The sequence below is a fragment of the Elephantulus edwardii genome, unplaced genomic scaffold (assembly GCF_000299155.1).
Source record: "Elephantulus edwardii isolate Elephantulus edwardi_28Jun2011 unplaced genomic scaffold, EleEdw1.0 scaffold00035, whole genome shotgun sequence".
Taxonomy (NCBI): Eukaryota; Metazoa; Chordata; class Mammalia; order Macroscelidea; family Macroscelididae; genus Elephantulus; species Elephantulus edwardii.
In genome coordinates this window covers 10,189,225-10,194,904 of record NW_006399785.1, presented here as the reverse complement: position 1 = coordinate 10,194,904, position 5,680 = coordinate 10,189,225, and the positions used below count along the sequence as shown (strand labels likewise).

At 42.1% G+C, this 5,680-nt stretch overlaps 1 pseudogene; it reads left to right on the top strand.

The window, feature by feature from the left end:
* The first annotated feature begins 205 nt into the window (after positions 1–205).
* Positions 206–1,177, top strand: LOC102858983 (annotated as a pseudogene).
* The last annotated feature ends 4,503 nt before the right edge of the window (positions 1,178–5,680 follow it).

Genomic DNA, 5,680 nt, shown 5'->3' with positions numbered 1-5,680 from the left:
TTTGAGACAGCGAGGTTGGCACAGGATAGAACGGTGTTTAGGGCTCTTGTACATAGGGTTGCTGTGAGTCGCAAATGACTCGATGGCACATAACAACAACAACAACAACAACATTCTTCTCCATTTAAGACACACAATGTGCTATCTTCTGAGGTATCTATTGGTCCTGTGGGGCCTGAAGTGAAGGCTATAAAACATTCTGGCCATGGATGAGAACCCAATCCCAATGTCAGACCCGTTTTATAATAGTGGCACTATATACATGGAGGTCTTAATGGATGCTGAAGGAAAGTCAAGGGGATGCACTGTTGCTGAACTCAAGCTGGAAGATAACATGAACAAAAACCTGCCTAAGTTCTAAACAAGCATAGTCTGAGCGGAGTATCACTGAACGTCAAAGAAGACCCTGATGGTGAACATGCCGGGAGAGCAACGCAAAAGGACAGATGACATGGAAGAACAGTATCCACAGTAGAAATCTGTCTTATAAAATGGGTTGGCAGAAGCTAAAGGAAGTAGTCAGTATGGCTGGTTGGTGGTCCGTGTGAGCAGACATCCTTGAGGCTAAAGATGGGGAGAGTGATCGACTGTTACTTTTGAACAGTCCGTCACAAGTGCGCAAGCTGTCTCTGTATTTAATGGCCAACTGTTATTTGCTAGACCAGTGAGTGTGAAAATGATTGAGAGGGTGTTAGCAAAGGAAGACTAGTTCCCTCCTGAGTTGTTCTCAGCAACTGGCTCATGGACTTGGTGGGATTGGCCTGGGATTAGGACCAGGAGGGCAGCCTATGGATGCCAATCACCTGAGCAAAGGCATTAGAACGGGAAACAATGGGCCTGTAGAAATGGGAATGGGAGGTGTAGGATTTGGATGAAATAAAACGGGAGACATGGAAGGAGCCTTTGGTGGTGGCATGGAAAGCGTGGGCCGATTTGGGTCTAGAATGGACATAGGCAGGACAAATGGTGGAGATAGCAATCAAGGAATCAAGACAATAGGGCTCCAACATTAACAGCATTAGGGGGTACTGGCATGGACTCTTTGGAACAGGCCTGGGCAAAGCATGGATCCTGTTGGCTCCGAGATCGATTCGTGGACCAGATCATGGAGTGCATGGGCTCCTGCACTGAGTGCACGGGCCTGCTGAGCCTTGACTACATGGCCTCTGGCATCTAGTGCATGGGCCAGACCATGGAGCACATCAGCTCTGGTGTGGAGCACATGGGCTCTGCCATTGAGCTCATGGGGCTGAGCAAGGATCACATGATGCCTGCAGGCATATGGGCTGGCCTGGAGAACAGGGGCCCTGTGATAGATCGCAAGGCCACTGGCCTAGATCCCATGGGCACCAATCATCGGGAGTGCATAGGCCTGGAGCGCATGCGTGCTAATAGTCGCGAGTGCATAGACTTGGGGCACAGGGGCCCTTCCATGGGCCCAGCCCTGGATGCCAGCTTTGAGTGCATGGGCCTGGCCATGGGTGGTAGCAATAATGCCATCTTTGAGCATGCCATCGAGATGGATTTTGGCAACTTTGAAGGAAGGCTTGCCGGTTTCCTTGGTGGATCTGGAGGCCAAGCACCTGTAGTTGCCAGAAAGGCAAGATATTAGGAGAAACCTCCCGTTTGACTTTATATGGAAAATATACAAAAAGACAAGAAAAATACAATACAAATGCAACGAATGCAGCCACGTACTGTACGCTGACATTGAGGAGAATGGAAAGTCAAAGGAGTGCAAGGTTGTTAAGTTCAAGTCTCCCTAGTTGGCCAATTGAGCCTGCAGGATGATGAACGGGATGATGGTGAGGGGCAGAGAGATGGATGTGTGAATTGATAGAAATGCTTAAGTGGTTGCCTTTTTAAAACATCGAGACTAGGCCTCTGAATTTGTATTTTTTTTTCTTCTTGTTAAGCATTTTAATATGTTGGCTGGATATATAAAGATGTTTTTAACATAATTTCTTTTAAAGAAAGTAAATCTGGGGCTTCATCTGACATACTTGGGACATGTTGTAAGGAGGGACCAGTCCTTGGAGAAGGACATCATGCTTGGGAGGGTGGAGGGACAGCACAGGAGGGGAAGACCCTCTATGAGGTGGATTGATTCAGTGACTGGGGTAATCGGGATGGGTGTATCAGAGACAGTGCAATTGGCACAGGATAGAGCAGGGTTTAGAGCTGTTGTACAAAGGGTTGCTATGAGTCGCAAACAACTCGATGGCACATAACAACAACAACAACAACAAATCTGACTTGGATAAAGTACAACCAGCGTGCTTATTAGAGGCAAGGATGGTGAAATTTCTTTTCACATAAATCAGGCATTTTAGAAGAGAAAAACTTCATGCTGGGAAAAGTCAGTGAAAGAGAGGAAGGCACACACCAAGGTAGATTTTCACAATGACTGTGACAAGGGAGTTAGGCATGAGCGAGAGCGTGATGACTGCACAAGACGTGGCATGATTCAAACTTAATGTTGATGAAGACTTTACGAGTCATAGTGGATTCAGTGGTACTTAAAAACATCATTATTTCTGTATGTATCTTTAAGGAAAATACTGTAAAATAGAACGCATGTTATTGTTTGGATATTTTATTTCTTTAGAATCCATATGTGTATCTTTATATGTGACAATTAAAAATGTCTGAGGTAGCAGCATAAACAGTTAACAGAAATTATCTCTGGGTAATAAGATGATGAATATTATTTCTTTTATTTTTAGTTACACACATTTAAAATTTCACAATTAACAGATATTCTTGGTTTACATGTTTTAAGATATCACACTTATGTATTGACTACAAAATAAAGCCATTTTTTATGTTGTCAAGGACACAAATGTCTTGCAATTACCTTTCATGAGTTCATTGCTTGGTTTGTTAGCTCAAGTCAGAAGTAATTACATATTTGGTCTGGGACCATCTGGTGTCACTGACTTTAAATAAATGCGCTTGCAAGGCTATAAATCACACTGGGGTTTCAGAATAGTGAGGAGACAAAAAATTTCATTTACCATGTGAATGATATGCTTGATGTTGTTGCTATTGTTAAATGCCATCAAGACGAGCACAACTCTATAAACAGTAGATCTGAAGCTAGTCTTAACCTGTGCCATCCTCAGCATCTCTTACATACTTGAGACCATTGCTGCAGTCACTTGGTCAATGTATCTGGTTGAGGGTCTTATCTTTAGCGACCTTCCACTTTTCCATTTGTAATGTTACTTTTCAAGGACATCACACCCAACATGCCCAGAGTATGTGAGATCAAACTTTCTCATTTTTGTTTCCAAGGAGCATTCTGTTTGCACTTTCTCCACGACAATTTGTTTGGTTTTTGGCAGTTCGTGCATGCTCAAAGGCATTAATTCTTTTTTTTTTAAATCCTCATTCACTGGGAAACTCTTAGATATATAGTAAGTAAGACATTGGCCCGAGTCTTCAGTGGATACCATTGCTCCTCAATAATTTGGAGAAGTCCCTGAGTGCAGAGGTTTCCAGTGTAGTACATCTTCTCTTCTCCTGACTGCTGATACCAAGTTTGACGATAATGGATCCAAGTAAGATGGGGTTGCTGACAGTTGCAGTATTTTCTACATTTATCATTAAGTTGTCTACTGGCCCAGTGGTAGGAATTTTTATATTCTTGATGTTGAGACGCAATCCTTAGTGAGGATGTAATCTTTGATATTCAGCATCTAATGCTTCAAATGCAAAGGCTTTTACCAAGCAAGGTTGTTTCATCTACATAACATAGGTTGTTGATGAGTTTTCCCCTGATTTAGATGCCACTTTCTTCTTCATAGAGTCTACTTTCTGAAATAATTTGCTCAGCATACAGATTGAATAGGTATGGAGAGAGAATAGATACAACCCTGATGCACATCTTTCTTCCATTTAAACTGTGTATCAACTAACAGATGCAGCTCTGGAGGTGCACAGCGGTCTATATCAGGAAATTTGGAGAACAGTTGGATGGCCAACTGACTGGAAGAGATCTCAAGATCCCATTCCCAAGAAAGGTGATACAATATAATGTGAAAATTATCAAATATCATTAATATTGAATAACATTAGCATTAAATAGCATTAATATTACAAAAGAGCAAAATATTCCTGAAGATTATTAAAAAATAGTTACAAAAGCACATTGATGGGGAACTGCCAGATAGTCAAGGAGAACTTTGAACAAGCTTTGACATCAAGGTTATCATTGCTGATGTCAAGTAAATCCTGGCTACAGATAATACCAGAAGTGTATGTTTGATTGTTGTTGTTATGTGCAGTTGAGCTACCTAATTGTTAGCTACCCAATGCACAATAGCTCTGAACCCTGCTCTATCCTGAGCCAGTCTCACTGTCAATGACACACCCAACCCCATTGTTTCAGTTACTGTGTCAATCTATCTCATCCAGGGTCTTCCTCTATTCTTGTTTTGTCCCTTCACCCTTCCAAGCATGATGTCTTTCTCCAAGGACTGGTCCTTCTTGGACCTTCTTGCCTGAAGTATATGAGATGAAGCTTTAAAATTTTCATGTCTAACACAATTTATCTTTTGATTTTCTGATTGCTAGAACCTGGATGAGATGAATTGACTCAGTGACTGGGGTAATGGGTGTAGGTGTGTTGGAGACTTTGTGGTTCGCTCAAGATAGAGAAGGTTTGAGAGCTGTGGGTCATAGGTTAGCTAGGAGTCACAAGTGACTTGACAGCATATAACAACAACAACTGTGCCAAGAGTGTTGATTGTGGACCAGAGAAAGCTGAAATTGTTAACAATCTCAATCTTTTCTCTATCATGATATTTCCAAATGGCTCAGTGGTGAGAATCTTTGTGTTCTTGATGTTGAGCTTCAATCCATATGGAACACTGCAATCCTTGTCCTTCTGCAGCAAGCGCTTCAGGCTCTCCTCATTTTTTGGCAAGCAAGGTTGTGTCATCTGCATAACCCAGGTTGTTGATGAGTCTTCCTCCAATTTTGATACCACACTCTTCCTCATAAAGTCCAGCCTCCTGAATGATCTGTTCTGCATATAGATTGAAAAGGCGTGGAGACAAGATACACCCCTGAGGTTCAATTTTCTTGATTTTGAACCATGCAGTGTTTCCTTGCTCTGTTCTGACAACTGCGTGCTGGTCCAAGTACAGATTTCAAGTGAGCACAATCAGGTGTTCTGGAAATTCTTTTCTTCTCAATATTAGCCACAATTTGTTGTGATATGCACAGTCAAAAGTCTTTGCATAGTCAAGGTCACACGGATAGACCTTCCTCTGGTATTCTCTGCTCTCAGCCAAGATCCATTTTTATTTTATTTTATTATTTTTGTGCGAGTGTACCATCAAATCAGATCTGACTGGTACAGGAGGAGATTGTCCCTCCTTTCCCGACAGAGCATCTGGTGGATTTGAACCATGAGCCTCTGGGATTGTAGTTGCAGCTTCTTGCCACTAGGCCACCAGAGCTCCCCCAAGATCCATTTGACATTGGTTATAGTGTCCCTAGCATTATGGCCTCTTTTTTTTTTCTATATTTTATTAATTTTCATAAACATTTACAGAGATTTTAGGTTTCCAGTCATTCATTGTTGCACTATTCTCTCTACCCTCCTCCCAGTTTGTTCTTGTCCAAATGCCACAGTGCTTGTCAAAGCCAGTTCTGATTAATCTTCTTTGTC